The sequence below is a fragment of the Solea solea genome, chromosome 5, assembly GCF_958295425.1.
Source record: "Solea solea chromosome 5, fSolSol10.1, whole genome shotgun sequence".
Taxonomy (NCBI): domain Eukaryota; kingdom Metazoa; phylum Chordata; class Actinopteri; order Pleuronectiformes; family Soleidae; genus Solea; species Solea solea.
Window position 1 is genome coordinate 18,560,745 of NC_081138.1, and position 18,811 is coordinate 18,579,555.

Sequence of the window (18,811 nt, forward strand, 5' to 3'; positions counted from 1 at the left end):
GCAGCCGCCACTGCGACCCAGTGTGAATGCTCCTGCTGACCTTGGGCAGGAAGCGTAGGGGCGATGTTTCTTCCCGGAGCTATTGATGCTTCAGGCTAACTCCTTTTCTCTTACCGACAGGTAGTGAACACACGGACAGTCAGCTTCCTCTGGAGTCTGGGCATTTATTTCTACCCACAGGCAAAGAACAATACTCATTTGTGCCTCACGTAACTCTGCTAGCGTTAGCTTTTCCCGGTCGCCAGCTTCATGTGTCTCTCACACATACACACACTCTCTCTCTTCGCTTGAGCATCAGCATGCCCCATGAACATGCACGGCTCTTAAAGGCACCGCTGCACCCTTGTAATGATTAGCTTCACACTACACTACACTACATATGAACTACTCATTATGAAATGTGTTGATTTTGTTCCCTTCTGAACAAAATCCTGTAATGTACAAAATAGGCCACATGCCTTTATTGTTTGTGGTGTTATGATTTTAATTCAATTTAAAATTGATGATGCGATAGCGTATAGTTCAATGGGTCCATCTTGCCTTTGCTCAGGGATGAGTTCAGGGATCTTGTGCTCAAAAAGGTTGCTGACCACTACTTTATGGGACCTATTGGCATAAATGAGCCACAGCGCCCCTTTGACCTCATAGTCTGGACACCTTCAAATGCCCATCAAACACAGTACAAACAGCAGCCTGCATATGGCAGCTTAATTGTGTTTTACTCAAAACCCAGACAACTAATTGTTTTGATGCTGTAATTCCACCTGGCCCAAGGTCTGCTGCATATTTACTTCAGGCTAATGTTGGGCCTGACCACTAAACTTCACACACTCCATGTCCCATCAGACCTTACAGATTTCATATATATGTATATATATATATATATATATATATATATATATATGTATATATATTTTAAGACAGGGCCTTGATGTGACAATATTGTGGTACCTGCCTTAATCATATTCCCAAATAAAACCTTGCAATTCATTAAAATTTAAATCGATCTGACTCATGAATGATCTGGGATCAGTTGTCTATTTTGACCAGTCAGTCATTTATTTTACACTTTTCTATTTACTATATTGCTGTTTAATTGTCCCCTTTCCACATAATGTGTTATTTATTTGTGCCCTGATTGTCCCTCCACCGTCCTTATTGTCTAATCTGGATGCAAATGCAACCCATTTGACCATAAATGTGAACAAATGGGGGAAAATTTGTAGCTGTGGCCTGCTGACTACCGCATCATTCGCAATGCATACAAATTATGTTCTAGAAGAAGTCTCTGTCTCACGGTCCCCCTTTCCCTTCCTCTATCTCTCACTTCACCCTTCCTGTCTTTAGTTTCACGGTAGCCGTCGCGTCGCTGTTAACATTGCGCTCACATTTTTCCGAGGCATCACCAAAAGGGACAGGTTGAAAATCATGTTAATAGTGGCTGGGACAAAAGGCAAGGGGGCTATATTTATTCATTTATTTTATAGCTTTATTAAGAATGGGTCTCAAGGACTTGCCAAAAATGTCTGCTCATACAGGCAATGTATGCCCTTGGCAGTAACCAAGAGTGTGCTACAGAGGGGCATTATTTATTGACCAGCTATTTTGTAACAGAACCATTTTAATGAATCTATGAATCTATACTTTATACCACGGACGAGCTATTATACAGTTCATTATGCACACGTTATCAGGACAAAACCACATGTAAGTAATAAAATATAATGCCAGCCTTGTAAAGGTCTAGTGTGCAGGATTTAGGACAATCTGTTGGCAGAAATGTAATTTAAAATTTACAAGTACATTATAATTGGTGTTTTTAATTGCTGTTAAACGTGTTAATTGTTTACATGCAGTAACAACAGCATTGCTTGTTTGAAAAAAAAAAGTAGAACACAAATAGGTTATATTTTGTGATAATAATATTTTTTTACTCTGCATGTTATTATTTACTACTAATCTCTAACTTAAGGCACAAGACTGGCTTAACTGAAGAGCAGTGACACGCTTTATGAGCATGACATTTGAATGACAAAAGTGAAAAGGGGAGGATGGGAGGATCACAAGTTAAAGTTGGGGTAGACAAGATAACTTTGGTGTTATTGAGCAATAATTTGATAATAGCAGTTCAGCATATTGTAAACCAAATCATCTGAGAGCCTGTGCTTCAAAGCAACCGTAAAAAAAGATGACAATCTGTGTTTTAGAGCTGTAAATATCACCTGGGATTATCTATGCATGATGCTTTTGCAAATTCAGGGGAACAAAAAAAAACTGGGAGCAAGCTAAAGTTGGGTTAGACGTTTCTATTTCTGGTGTTATTGAGCAATAATAACCTCACATGTATAATGGAACAACTGAATATGCTGCAAAGCAACCCGTTAAGTGGAAACACAGAGTGTTATATTGCCTGAGATCATCTGTTGTGTATCTGTCCATGCTCATCTGGTAAGAAATGCTCAGGACAGAGGGACATTGCAAAATGATTGTATTTACCGATTTTCTTATATTATTCTCAAAACCTAAGCAATCCTCCTCACCACAGCTTTAATGAATTTACCATGTATGGGATGATATATTGTCTATTTATGTAGCAGTGAAATAGTCTTGTTGACTCTTTAAAGTTTTACACTTCCTGTATAATTTATATAAGACAAATGATCAGCCTATTTGCTGTTGCTGTGTGTGGGGGCTCTGTTTTTGTGTTCAAAGGTTTAAAAGAAAACAAGGAAATTCACATGTTTATTGTAATAGGGCATTCCTTTTAATAAACAGCTTTACACTACAGTTTGGCCATTCACCCATTCAGGGCCATTCACTCGCACATTCATACAGAGCATCTATGTGCAGCACATTTTCACACCCAATGTGAATACCCATTCACACGCCGTCTGGAGCAACATTGGGTTAAGTGCCCAAGGACACATTGGCATAGTCGTCAAGATGGTAACTCCACATTGTGTTGTCTGTCAGCCATCAGCGATGGAAGATTGCAGCTTCCATCTACCTAACTGTACTATTAACCAAGGCCTAAAAATCTATGATAAATCTGACTTTGACAAAGTTTTTGAATGTGTATGAGTGGGAGCAGATCAGAAAGTAGGGTAAACATTGAAATATCATACTTATCCACACTTCGAGGGGTTCCTATATTATACGCAATGCAAGGAACAGTTGGAACTTGCTACTTTGCAACCAGACAGCACAGAAATGCATTATATATTAAGTCACTGTCATTGGGAAGTATTTTCTAACTTGGCGTCATTATAAATTAAAGAAACACATCAGCTAAAACAAATATAGACAATAATTCCCAGATCTTCAACATTCACTGAAAGTCTTCCAGCTCACCTTTGCGCAGTCCTCAGAGCTAAAAAGATGTGAAACCATTTGACTTTCCCCATCTTCAATGAACAACGGCAGGTTTGATGGTAGGGATCAAGTGCACCCTGTGGGTAGACTCGTCTTTTCACCATCCCTGGGAGAACTGGATGTTTGGCTTATGGCAGAAGCACTCGGAATGCACAGTTGTGCTGTTCAAAAGAATCTTTTTTTTCACTTTGACTGCGTCGCTTTTATACATGTTCGACTCCTACTTGTGTATGTGTGTCTGACTGGGTCTCCAGAGTGAATTCTCGCACCTCATTTGTCTCAAGATGTGATGTGTGAAAATAAGTCAAGGCCAGCTAATTGATTTGGTTCCTGTCCCTTAGGTTTGTTTTAATTTAGTTATTAGAGTGCACTTAATTATTCTAATTCAGTTTCTGAGATGGAAAGTAAATAATCTTGTATTTTGTACTGATATTTAAATCAACAGACGTTGTATCACCTATAGATAAAGTATTATTTTGTTCCACTATATGTATGTATATATACATATATATGTGTGTGTGTATATATATGTACATACATACGGTCTAACTATTTAAAACCGTATAATAAATTGGATTTTATCATCACAGGTTTCATGAATTGTCGCTGTGGCAAGAAACCAAGATCTTTGCCTCATATGTGCAGTAATTTTGAGTTTGTTTTTATTTTTTGCCAGCAGCTCACAGTTAGGGCTCAGGTGGTACAGAGAGGTGCAATTCAACAAGACAATTACCGCAAAGACCTGACCAATGCTCTCTGGGCCTGTAAATGAATTTACGCTGTTATTTCACTCCTGGCAAGAAATTTTAATAACTGCCCGCCTGGCTTTTTTTTTCCCTCATCAAATAGATTAGTTAAATGTCAGGCAAAATGTTAATTAATTAATAAACACAAGCACTGGATATGATGCTTTTTGCAGCTTTGTAGTATTTAATGCAGTGTCCTACAAATTGCAGGTTATGAGTCATTGCATGTTTGGATGTTCTTTGGCAGCTGCACAGACTATTGCTAAATTATTTCCTTACAAATAAAAGTAATATAACAAATGTATTCATTCATTTTGCATACTTTGTGTACATTTATCTATGCTGAAAATTCACTGTCGCCCACATTTGGGAGTGTGGTGAAAACAATTCACAGCATATATGAATTAAAGAATGCTGAATGGCTGTAAGGCAACATTGTAGCACTATAGGACACAACCACTCACATCCCTGCTAATTAGAGTTGTACTGTGGTAGATGCGAGATCGTGTATGCATTTGCTGAATTGGGATCTAGGAGTTACTGCAAGGTCCTGTGGGGATTTTGCACAAGCACTGTAAGCCTTATAAGCAAAAAATAAATAAAAAAAATAAAGTAATAATAATAAAAGAAACAAATAAAGGCAAACAAACATAATCAGCTGATGCAATGCACCTGCTTCAAATAAGTGCATTCTCTCAGGTGACTGTTTTGCTGCATATTTGTTTTTTTGCTTTTCTTTTCTTTTCTTTTTTCCCCCCGAAACAGAAGCCTCACCTGTGCAATGCCAACAAGAAGGTTTCAGTGGTCACAGCACTGCAAATAATAAATGATACTCCCTTGGGGTGGTATAGAAATATGAGTGTGCGGGATATTTTTCCATGACAGAAGTGTTCTTTTCTAAATGAATGTTCTTAATTTGTTCTTAGAGAAAAGTCCAAACAAAACTATAGATCTTCTCGGATATATGCAAAATGTGGTTCATGGTTAGCATATTGATGGTCGGACGGATGGTTTGTAACAAACTGAGAATTCCTCCCCTCAACCCTCCTTTAAAAACTGCATCAGGGAACTATGGTGGCCTTTGCATATCAGAAAGGACGACATTGTTATTTGTTTGTGGAGCAAGCTTCTACATAAAACTTAATAGCACTCTCTGGTTAGTTGCTCCTTTTGGCTTGCTGTTGAAACATGACAGCACAAGATGGCAGCCTCCTTAACGCGAGGCCCTTTCTATAAAAGGCTCCAAGGGCATTAGTTATATTATATAACCAATAGTTGTTTAAAACTATTACATACTTATACAAATACACAGATAGAAAGGACACTTAAAGCACTTAATACAAATCTTAACTTGACCCAAGGCGAAGTGGAGGTACTTCATATAATCCATGGTCGAACCTTGCATTGATAAACAACATTACAGTGAAAGGTTTTTTCATATGACTACATTATATTACATTGAATAGATTAATATAACAATAGAACCTAAGGACCAGATTGTGTCACTTTCACTTGGATAAAGAGTAAATGGTTGTGTCCTTCAGTCATGTCCTTACCTGGTGAAATAAAATTCCAAGAACCATTAAAGATTTGATATTATTAGCTGTTATTCATGAAATAGTTATGTGAGTCCAAATTCTATCTATCTATCTATCTATCTATCTATCTATCTATCTATCTATCTATCTATCTATCTATCTATTAAACTCACTTTGTATATGTGCCAATGAAAATGGCCTATATCCCGAGCAAATAACACGCAACGACCAGCTATTTGTTGTCCTGTGTCGCAAAATCTACACAGGACTGAGGCAGGAAAGACTCCTCTGTCTTCGTCTATGGTTCTGCAATGCTGTCAATCAAAAACTGGTTCCGCCTTTCAGACAATTCCTGCAGTTAACATGCAGAGGCCCAGTGTCTGCACCCGCCCACTGCTCCATTGACCCCGAGAGAAGCTGAGCTTCCCTGGAAGTGACTTTTCTGTTGCATTTGTCCAATCACCCTCAAGCTCACTGCAGTGAAAAATAACTATTCTATGCCATCCCATAGAGAACAGATGAAGCTGAGCTTCAAGTGGTTTTAATGCGGAGGCTGCTACGGGAATACAAAAATCACGTGAGGCGATATGTCATCCATGATAAACAGCTGATTCTGAACAAAATAGTGACAGGAGTGTATTCTAACTAGTGTCAAAAGCTTTGGTCTTAACAATGTGAGCAATGTTCTCCAGTTTTTTTGTTGCTATTCCGCTCCCTAAACTTACACTATCTATCAGAACTACGAATTAATCAATGTATTTATAATGGCCTTAACACCCTGTGGTATATCCCAAGGCTACACAACCAAGTGGGATGCAAAGCTGTGATCCTCAAAGAATTTTCATCATATGAATAATACCATCCCAGGGCGCAGCTGCAAACGCTTGCCCCAAGCATTAGGCACAGATAATTTAAACACATAAGCAGGTTCTTAATGCACCTTAATCAATGCCATTGGTGTCTTTTAGTTAGGAGGGAGGGGAAAGCAATAAAGAGATAACACTGGTATAACCTGGGGACCTGCTGCAAAAGAAATATGGAACACTGAAGCCCTCTGGGTAATGAGCAATAAAACTCCTGACAAAGACTTCTCCTCCAGGAGTTTCTGCAGTCACATAATGAGCAACATCACACCACATACACCTGATGAATTTGAGGACAGCAAAAGCATTACTAGAGATTACTGATGCCACTTGCATCAAAAGATAAATGATGCACTAAAGTCAACATGAGCATTCCCCAAATCAGTGTGTGGTCCATGCTGTTTCAGCACAAATAAGAGCAGTCCTCTCAAAATACCATTGTGCTGGAATGTTTTATGATATTACCAGAAGTAAAAGGCATAGGGAAACGCAGAAGCAGCAGTAGACAAGTGAAGTTGCATAGTGCTGTGTGTAATAAAACAACACAACAAGCATAATTCAGAGACCCCATGAAAAAGTGGAAATACTTCAGTTGAGCACTTCCTGCTGTATCCTGGCAGCCATATCAACAGGTCCTCGCCCTATCTCCCATGAAACTGATATATGAAACCATTTCCCCAAAACCAAACATGCCTGAAAACATTATTAGTGCCATTTCCTCTTCTGTATTAAGGTATGAAGTGCTGAAGGCAGATCGGACAGAGCCTTTCCCAGTGATGAAGTGCCTTCCTCTTCTGGTCTCTCTCACATCACAGAGAAAATGTGTGAGATTTATCAGTGTTAGACCTCTCTGGAGCTTTCTCTGTGGCGGAGCAGCTCTCCCAGGATGCTGCTGTGCTGCTCTCTCGCAGGGAGCAGGTGTAGCTATGTTTTGAATTATATCTTTGATAGTTTTCTCCAAAACCCAAAATGAGAGATAGATAACTAGAAAATTGAAGACACATATGTGTATAAATAGAAGATACCTACCAACAAATAATCTATCACTATTAGCCAAGGCTTTCTATGTGTACATTGTATTTTTGAAAATAATCTCTCATTGTTTATTATAGTTTTGTTTTTATATTATTTTTCTCTATTTGTCTTTTTTTGCCGACTGTTATTAGGACAGGGGATAAAGGTACTTTGTGTTCACGTGTACAGGACAGTGTATATATCTTTAATTAGCGCTGCATTGGGGTTTCAGCACAGGTGTCATAGCAGAAAATTGCTCATTAAAGTTAGAAATTGTAGTAGAAACACACATATATGTAAGTCCGTATGAAACTCACTTTATGATATGAATGAGCATTTTTTCTAATGTTCTGGTCTTTTTCAGAAAAACACGAAATTAATTGTCGAAATGTTCCTGTTTAGAGTAAAAAAAAGATGTTTTTGCCTTATATGCTATGGTGTGATTGACAGGGAACCCGCGACGCTCTCTTCTAAATACAGTTTCCTCTGGTTTATAAAACAAAAGAAGATACTTTGGGCAAAACTGGATACTTCTACTAAAAAGGGTTTAGGTTGAGAGCTATAAGACTGGACATAGCCTGAAAAAACATTCAGTCATTCACAAACACAGTACATCCACAATAAGGATCCAGTAAATCCTGTAAGAGCCTACTACTACTTTGTCTTTATTATTGTTTTAAGTCCACTCACATATGGCAGCAATGAATTGCATATGTTATTCAACTGTGATACATGCAAAGTGAGTGGATTTTGGGAATAATATATTAAGAGGTGTAATAAGTCGGCTTTAATTCATAGAGCTTTTTTTAAAAATAAAACGTTTTAACCCAGGATTCATGTGCTTGAGCACTATGGTGCTTTTAAGCAAATGGCATTATAATCATTCTAACTTAATCACAGTGACTGGTAATGCGGAGAACCATTATTCATCCCATTTTTGTTGATCTATTTTAGTTCGGTAACTGGGAATCAAAACAACCCAGGATGTATGGAGTACCATGTATGGTCGTGCTCAACTGTCCTCCACTATGACAGCCAGGAAGCTCTTAGTTGAGGCCTCCTCGGATTCTCGGTTCCTCAAACGTGCACCAGCTATATGTTTCTTTTTACATCTCATGTAGAGAACCCCAAGGTGTTGTTAACGTTAATTAAAAATTACTCAACTGGATCATCAACACATGTCTCTAGCAGGTTGGGTAAACTTTGTGGCTCATTAATAATGCCTGCGCCTAATGTAAATTTTGTTGACGGCCCACAACTACCAGTGTAACAGCATCAGTCAAGCAAACAATCAAGAATTTCAACAGTTGAGCAACCACACACAATCAGGGGAGAGTAAGCAAAGCGCCATAATGAAGGAAAGTGAAGTTAGATGGAACCATATCTCATTGGGAGCATATCCCAGGATTACATCCCCTCTTGCAGGGAAGTATTTAATTTCTACTTTCAGCACAGTGACTCTTCTCTCTGTAATTACACATTATTAATGTTATGTAATTTGGCAAGACGGAACCTTGAATGCAGTGGCACAGTTATTGACATTCGCTGGTGATGCTTCTTTCCTGTGGCTTCAATGAAAAGGCTGTGCCTAATTATGGTCCAATTATTATTTTTTTTTTATCATTTAGTGTGGTGCTGCTAACAGTATGCGGACACAACTGTGCAGAGCACAGGAAGCTAAGTTTTCATCACGTTAGACTAGATCTTGTAATCTTTGTCAATATGTCACATGTTCACTGGCTGTTGTGAAAACGCAAATAAATAAATAAAAACACATAACGTTGAGCATCACATTTAGACTTCAGAAACTTTGGCCCTTTAGGTTTGAAGAAAACTGAAGTGCCCATCATCTTCAGAATGCAATGAAAATCGAAATGAAAGATGACATTCCAACATGTCATTTCTACCAGTAATGGCTCGGTAGCCCTGACAACTTAGCTCTCCATTGTAAAGTAATTGAGATATTATCACGTCGTGAACTTGGGTTTTATCCTGGGAAGAAATAGGCAACACAACAGGAGAGCATTGTCTCACAGAGGTTCAAAAGCACATACTGTACAGGTTTCATTAGATGGTAAATACTCAGAATCAGAAGAGGTGACCATGGGTCATATCTGAGATTATTATTGTGTGACTTTTTCTTTTTTATTATTATTAATATTTGTTCATTAATTCCCCTTGTATATGAATGCAATGCATTGATGCTTACAGCTGATTTTTTTTATGGTTAAATGAAGTTTCACCAAGAACAAAATGGATTTATTGTGGAGCTTGAAGAAATGTTACATTGTTGATGTAGAGGAGAGAGAGAGAGAGAGAGAGTGAAGAGAGAAATACGAGAAAAAATTGATGTGATTGATTTGGAATTTGATTTGCATTGGTGTTGCTGACTTTGCAGTGTTACCATCCATGACCAAAATACAAGATATGGAAAATTATGAATTATTTCTCTGCTGTGACTTTGTTCATGTTTTGAAACGTCTTTATTTTTGACTTTTTCTCGTTTTGCTATGTTATACAGCTAAAGTCTTTAATATTATAGCGCAAAAATGCCTGATTTAAAGCCCTCATCACTTCTGCATCATTTTAGAACACTGTTGTTCATTCCTGCCTGTGCCTGGACTATGTACTTTAAATTCAGGGTGAGAAATCAAACTCTATATGGTTTACTTAAGGCCTCCGAGCAAGTCTGAAAAACAAGCAGCTTTCAAGAGAGCGAGCATCCAAGGATAACTCAGGTCTTAAGTTTGCACTGCCGTAAAAAATAAACATACTTATTGCTGCCAAAACATGTCTTTGAACAGCTATTGCAAAAAGAAAACATTACGAAATAAGACCGCAACTGTTGATACAATGGAATGAAAAAGAGCTGAGAAATGTCAAAGGTTATTTATATATATTTTCTAATGTACAGCATCTCAACGTGATTGTGCACTACAAGGCCACGGTGGCTTGGAATCAGCCACTCTATGTGTAAATGGTCTGCAGGACTCACAGATGACTGGACACTGCAGTCATTTTTAAGAGAGAGAAAAAACATTTACATAAACCTTTCTAGCCAATGGTCTGGAGTATTAACGTGGCCTTTTTTTGTGATCACTTCCAGCAAGTGTCCCTTAATTTTATTAAAAATGCCGCTGGAACATGTCATTGGTGATCTTTTAATTATATGTAGTAGAATAATAAGTGTCACAATGGAAATGTATCATATCTCACTGACCTCATTGCAAGATGAATTGCACATTGTAAATGTGGCAGCTGAAAACAATTGAGATTCATTGTATTAAATACCCGTTAAGTTCAGGGTTCAGACGCCTCCTCCTTTGTATGTCACAGGGAAACAAAGTCTGGTCATGAAGAGGAATTTCTGTGTTTAGAAGACAAAAAAAACAGAAATCACTGTTGCTTTAATACTTCACTGAAATGTGTACAATTAATAACATTTACAACAAACATGTACTAGATGAAGGAAAAACCATGTCGCAGCCAAAAAGCACAGCACCACACAAACTCGAAGAGGCCAGCTGAACCTTTGCATTAACGCAAATTGAGGAAAGCAACTCAGTACTCCACTTATCAGGTCGCCTTCAATTTCTGGTATAAGTGGCAGAGGAGGCACAGGGGCACATCTGGCACATGGGTAATGGTAAAAAAACAAAAAAAGTAGTCTAGACTGTTGTGTTATTCTTGTAGCATTTGCTGTAATAACTACACAGTAACATGCATTATTTCTTTATTTTGCCAGACACGAGTCATGCTCTGTTCTTCTGTTCAGACCTTTGTATATTTTTAAATGATAAGGCTGGGTATTTCGTTAGAGTATGTGGTCCTAGAGCCACATTGCTGCTGCATTGCATTGTACAAAAAAAAAAATCATCATCACTGATTCCAGAATTACACACTTGACATGGGATTTGATCAAGTCTGCTCACTTGCATATTGATACATGCCAATCTTTGCATGCAAATGCTCGTGCAAACACATTCATGTATGTTGTTGGTTGAGCAAGAGAAAAAAAATATATTTTTTTTATGTATCCGCGCTTTCATGTGATGCAACTACATCATTCTGTTGGGTTTGCATTCTTATTTAAAAAATGAGATCTGCCTTAAGCAGCTACAGCAGTCACTCAGGTTACAACATAGAGACGTGTTTTCTTAATGTGTTAATGTTTCATCTGCATTTTTTCAACAACATGAAGACTGAGTTTTCTTTAGCGCTGTGAGTCTGGAACAATATTGTACAGCCCTCAGAACGAAACCACTCTAATTTTACATCAGTCAAATCTATCCAGCCTTCTTTAGCCATCAGTTGTTGTCGTCCCAGTACCTTAAAGCAGAGGTCTTTGTCACACCTGCATCTGCCTGCCTCCTTGCTGTTGTTGTTATGGTACTTGTATGGGACACTTTATCTTGATGTGGCCTCTACACTACCACAGCTGTATGCTATGTATGCAGTATTTCTATTAGACAGACAGACGACTTTATTAACCCCTTTGAGAGGTTCCCTCTGGGAAATTAAAATTAAAATATTATACTAAGTATCCTAAGGCTAGCCCACATTGTGTTTCTGTTCTTATTTCCTTATTTGGTATCAATAAAAAGTAAATAGTTATCTGTCCTTTTCACTGAAGTTAGATCTATTGCGTGTCTGGCTTCTGCTGCAGTGGGTATTACTCAGTATAGGCTGTCAAAATCAATGGTACATTGCATTGAGATAACGTACATTATCTCATTGCACTTTACTTTACAATTATTATATAGAATACCAATGAGCAAGCAACAGTGGAAAGAGAAAAAACCCAAAAACATTTATTAGGAAGAAATCCCTGACAAAACCAGACTTGGAGTGAACCGCTATGTGCCTCAACCGGATGGGGTAGGAGACACCAGGAACGTTGTGTACACTCAAAGAAGCCAACATAGGTGTCTGTTACATTATCCTAAGTCTAACATGTAGCTTCTGTTATATGAAATCAGGTTTTGTGGTTGAACACTTTCAAATCATGTTGTTTTAGCATGACATTTAATTTGCTAGACTGATTTATGTTAACACAACCTATTACGGATGACTTCAAATTGCAAATAACCTCTGCTTACACGTCCAGACATGTAGGGGGCAGTCATGTGCGAAGTGTATAAAGTGTGGCATAGAAGTTCACTGTGCCAGGTCGCAAATACTGCATACTGTACCTCCTTATTTTATGTTGGATGGACCAGGACCAGTAAGCCCGGAGCTTATTGCATAATGTCCACCCTCTGACTATAGAGCCTGTAGTTGGTGGTAAGCACAAGTGAGAACATGGATAAGTCACACTGACGCTGCCGGCTGTAGTATGTGGGCAACACCATATACTGTGTGTTCTTCATTTGACATCAGTGGACATATTGACTGTCTTTACCACTGCAACTGTTGGTCAACAAGCAATAACTGTGGTAACAGCTGTTTGCCAAGGACGGGGTGACACGAACGCTAAAGGATCAGCTTAACTGTATTAAGTGTCATTTGTATGTTTTGTCCTCTGTGGAGAAGATCTCCTCGTGTTCATGATGCTGCCGCAGGAGAGTAGTGATTGAGATGATTGTCAGCCCTCATTCTCTCCCCAAGTTAAGACATTTGTAATCAAACACACACCTTTGCTGTGACTTACTTACACTGTGTACATCTCAGTGTATCACTTGCTCCAAACTGGCGCTGCAGTGACCTCACATATAATACTGTACTCCCACAGGACTGAAAGGATAAAACCTTAATGGCCTCTAAATGGTACTCAAACAGCGGCAGGGATTCATTTGTTTTGTGAAGGTTCAGGTGATTTTATCAATTGGACTAGTAAAAATGGCATTTAGCCAGGGGAGGACCACTGAAAACTGTTCACATATGTGAGTGAATTAATGTGACTTTCATTGTGCGTTTTACTGGAAAGAACTGTCCATTAGAAGTGAGGCCGGGCAGACTGTACAGGAGACTTTCTGTGACTGCCTGTAATAGTTCATGAATTTAAACGCAAGTGGCTCTCCCCTTGACAGTGCTCCAGCCTCCAGGCTTCTAAACTTAGTTCCTCAGTGCTAGGGCCTGCCACTCAGCGCTGTAGTGTGGGTATGTCTCATTTAGGATTTAAGAGGTCCCTTTGGTGCGCTTAAGTCACAAGAAATTAAGACATTGGCCATGTTGTTGGAATATGCTAATTCCAAGCAACTGAAAGTGAAATAAGCAGAGGGAGAAGTGGGGTTTTATAGTTATTCAACTGTAAAAGGAAGATGCCTATTCACATGAAATAAAAATAATATCAATAAATAGTTAAAGGATATCACACATGTATAATTCTATTATTATATTAAGTGAAGTCGGAATCTAATACTTAAGCAAGGACACATTTGTGCCACAACAACAAAACACTTCAACTGCTGAAATTGATACGAGCCTTATATTGTGATCGAATTGATCTCTTTTAAATGGCTGGTAAAAAACAGGATAGTCCATCATTGAGGAGCTTCATGAGGAACCTTTGATATTTGCTCTTTGATATTGACCACACAATCAATATAGCTTTCCTATAGCAGAGCTGGTAATATTACTCAATTTCCACGGTTAGGTAATATTAGTCTCGTAAGAGCCTATCTATTGATTCGACCACACGCGGAGACCTTTTATGCTGTCAGGAATACTCCTTGGCTTCCAGTATGGGAACAGCAGTTAAGAAGGCAGCAGCACAGACCACACACTCAATAAATGGCTTTATTAATATCTAATAGGGTCTGTTGTCAACCAAAAGTAATTATAGTTCGGCTGAAATTAAAGCCGGGGCATGCCCACCACCAAGGATCGACTAACAACTTGATGACGATGCAGGGATTAAATCTTTGTTTTGAATTAACACCGCATTTCATGTCATCCGTTTGTCAAACTATGACATCATGTCTCTGTGCAGTTGAACACTAGCCGAGCTACTTTCTTTATTCAAGACGGTTTTACACTTTGTTGTGATAAAGCACATTTGCTCTCAACTTTAGTGCTTTTATTTGTTTACAATAAAATAAAACCACAGGGAGCCTGAAACATGTATGCATGCATGAACTCTTACAAAGAAGGCAAACATCAAAATGAAATGCATTGGCAAGATGCTGTAGTCTCATGGGGAGGTGATATAGTCACTGGCACAGTGTTTCTCCTGTGATGTCAGGGGTAAACACGTGGTTTCTACTTTATTTTACAAAATACATATTCTATATGGTCTAAATTGGATGGTATATGCCCCCTACTATCACACTAGTACACACGTGGTCAAGAGCAATGTGTGATATGAACAACGTGGTAAATTGACTGATTCTGTAGATTATTTTATACAAGGAAATTGAATTCAGGAAAAAAATTGAAAACTACATTAAATATTCTGCCATACAGTTAAAACATTTTTTTATTTATTTTCTTTTACATTTAAATTTTTTTTGTCCTGAATAATCATCAGATTCAGAATGCAATAGACCTTTTTAGACAAGTTAAGTGATTTTCTTTTTTGTTTTCTTGCCGACACAGATCTTGTGCAGCAGTGGGGCATCTGTACCAAGAGACAGACACTGAACTAAATATTATCGTCCATATGTACTTGGATTTATTTGGTCTCTACCCTGTTCCATCTGTTGCTAGGCAGTAGGTGCTGGGATTTTTGCGAAGGAGAGTTGGCTCGGTTTCCTTCAAAAAAAAAAAAAGGTGTGTAACTTCAAAATAGACTTTAGTGATTTAATCTAACTCCGTTTGTCGGAAAGCGAGAAAAGGCTTGAGTGCTTCGGTCCAGCCAAATAAAATGAAATGTGCCTCCTTGTATCTGTCTGTGTGAAGAAATGGTACAGAGGTCCCACTCTAACAAAAAAATGGATGGCCTATACAGGAAATGTTGAAGTGACCACTCCACTACAGGATGTCCTGCAAAGGTACTTAAAGTTTCAACACTAATGCTGCTGTGAGCAGCGTCTTGAGTAGCAAGTCTCAAGGATGCACATATGGTGTACCGTTTATTCCATGAAAACTGTCAAAATGTTTTTTCAGGCTTCTTTATCCTTCTTTTCACGTTGACTTACTGCTTACTCGTTATACAGATGAACCTGCACACAAGTGAATCTAACACCTTCATATTTATATATATATATATATATATATACACAGAAGCCGATGGGATTATTGTTATTTGTGGCATCTATCCCTAATCCGTCGGTCTGTCAATCTGTCGGTCACGGTTTGAATCAAACGTTTGTCGGGGGGTAAAGTCAGGACTTATGCTATTTTTTTTTTGCTTAAAGATTTTAAAGATACATTTATATTTAAGACTGTATGCAGTGCAGCTTTGAGCACATGGTTAGTAGCATTTCTAACATAATATTTACATGTTTAATTGACTTTTACATTTCTTATTGTGATGGAAATCAGATAATGGATTGAACGATGGAAGATTTCAACAAGCTTTTGTTGTGTCTTCCTTATTTGCTGCTGTAATCTGTCTGAGCTCCTTACTCAGCCGATGGTCCTGGGTTTTTTAAGAAAAATGTATCAAAATAACAATATTTATGATGATATATTTCATATCATTTCAAAATAAAAGTGTTTCTTTTGACATGGAACAATGAATAGTTCACAACATACATGCATTTGAATCTATTAATAACAAAAACATACATGAATATGCTTGAGACCTCTGTCCTATGGATACTGCCAGAGAGAGATGGAAGAGGTGGCGACTCTGAATTACCATATATGTGTCAATATTTTATCTTAACAATGTAGAATTCCATATTTAATGTATAAATACATAAAAAAAATGTCACTGTCAATTGTTTTACCTGACAGGTACATAGAACTTTTGTTTAAGTTGAATGGCGGCCATTTTTGTGGGCACCCCTGTGTAAAGGAGTGTGTCCAAAGCTACTGTGATGTGGCAGGAAAGAGACAAATGACAACCCTTATAAATTGTACTGTGGCATCCTATATGTTTTTTTGTTTTTTTTTACTGCTTTCTTGTCATGTCTTGTTTCTTGGCAAATTGGACACTCTAAGTTGACTGTAGGTGTGAGTGTGACCCTGCGATGGACTGGCGATCTTTCCATGGTGTACCTTGCCTATCGCCCTATGCCCGTGACCCTCATGTGGAGGATAAAGCGGCAGAGGATGGATGGAATGGTCTCATGTGTCTGTTTTATGAACGTGATGTCAGAAATTAAATAGAGACTGCCTCTAAAACACACAAGGCCTGGCCCTCACTGCCTCTACACAACAGTGTGTGACACTGCTGGTTTATATACTGTGTCTTACTATGTGCTCTTGAACAACACATGTGCACACACATTAGAAACAATGGTCTAACAGAGGATGAACTATTTTTACTCACTTATTAATTAATTATTTGTTTTTTTTTTTAATCTTGCAGTAAATATGCAGCATAAAGGAGGACAGTCCATTCATGTGAGAGGACGGGCGAAAGCTCCTGTGATGAATTGGAATGAAAGGCAATGCAGACTGACAGCTCGGAGTCAATGAGCAGCCAGGTAGAGAAGCTTAATGTCTCCTAAGAGTCTATTCTTCTGACTGACAGACAAGTTCACCAAGGTTAGTGTTTTCACAGTGCGAGGTGATTCTTCAAGCAGGCGAAACCAGGACCCTCTTGGGGGAAACAAGAAAAGGCAAGGCTGTCAGGCTGCTCATTGAGGAGGGAGCCTACAAACATGAGAAGTGAGATTGAGACACGGAGTGTGCCGTTAAAAGAACTGACGCACACACACACACACACACGCACGCACTGACAATCATCAGCACACTGCGTTGCTGCTTTAAAAGCTGCAGTCTTCTCTTGTGCACGGCCCGTGCACTGTATGGATTCTTTGTATGTCTTATGATGTCCGCATTCAATGAATGTGTGAAAAGATGCTTAGTTTCAGAGGGATTGCCTGGCACAGAGTACTCTGTGAATCACAACAATTGCCAGGAAGTCAGTGGCCACAATGTAACTACTTTAAATATGATTGATCGCAGACCGTGCGTAATCTTGTTCCTTCCTTTACACTGACTTTCTTTCAAAAAGTTTTCAAATTGCTGAATATTTTCCAACTGATATTGAACTAAAAGAAGGAGAATAAAGGACCTTGCAGGCTGAATATCTTTGAGACATTAGAAAATAGACTGAATAACTGATGCTAGTATTTTTTACACTGCCATAGGCGATGATATTTTCCATATGCTGGCCAAATACCCGCATAGTTGATGCTATTCACGAAAAAGGGGCAAACTATAATATATTTGTAGTGTCAAGAATGTAATGGTGTCATTTGCTTTACAAACTTGCTGAATGAAATTCCACTCAAGCGATTGTTATCAACTTATGAGTCACTGTCAGATTATCTGTCAATAAATGTTCAGCGGGGATCTGAGAAAACAGGAAAGTCATCCTATGCAGTGTTTAAAAAATATATATATAAACCAAGCTTAAAAGTGTCAAGGTGGTGATTGATGAAAATGAGGTGTGAAAAATGCAGAATGTAAAAGCACATCACTGTGAGGCTGTACGTGTTCTGAAGGAGGTTTTTTTTTTCTTTTCCTAAATGTAGAATGTGAAGCAGAGCCTGCAGCAACCAGACTCCTCTCCTGTCCAATTTGGGTTCTGGAGGTGGGCACCATCTCTGCAAATGAAGTTTGACTAATGTGTGTGTTTCTATCCGCCATGACTCCGAACCTGCAAAAATAAGTTCTGTAAGTATCGTTGTTCTTGTTCTTATCAACATCAAACCTATACCTTTCACTACAAGAATGTAATTCTAAGCGTCTCTTTCCATTTGTATCCCTTACTCAGTCACCCTCAGTCCGGTTCTGGCTCACTGTAGGGACTAAAGGGTTTCTTTCTAACATTGTAAATTGGTGACTTTCTTCTTTCAAGTGCCTTCAGATAATCCCACGAGTTTCTTCCATATAAATAAAGCTGAGCAGGATTTATTCAGTCGCCGTATTAACTTTTACAACATAGCACTAAACAATAAGCACAGCTAGTAATACATCTACTTTGCAAATATTCGGGCATAAACTAAACAAAATCATCACATTTGTCCAACAGCAACAAACTGTTTCTGTAAACACCAAAGTCATTCCAATCCATCCGTCTTAATTCCCAAGTTTTTGTGTGGAATAGGTTGAACATATGCACAGGAATACACTCATCATTGGGGGAGTAATCTATCCAATAATTTGTCTCAAAATGTCTCAAAATTCTTTTTTTAATGCCAGAGTATCTGCAGCATTT

General features: G+C 38.4%; 1 long non-coding RNA gene across 1 annotated transcript in view; it reads left to right on the plus strand.

Moving 5' to 3' along the window:
* Positions 1-18,811, plus strand: part of LOC131459873 (uncharacterized) — a 147,196-nt gene that overhangs the window by 100,572 nt on the left and 27,813 nt on the right. The window contains exons 4-6 of the long non-coding RNA XR_009240294.1: positions 16,952-17,069; positions 17,147-17,253; positions 18,126-18,267. This is a non-coding gene — a long non-coding RNA (uncharacterized LOC131459873). The remainder of the gene's footprint in view (positions 1-16,951; positions 17,070-17,146; positions 17,254-18,125; positions 18,268-18,811) is intronic.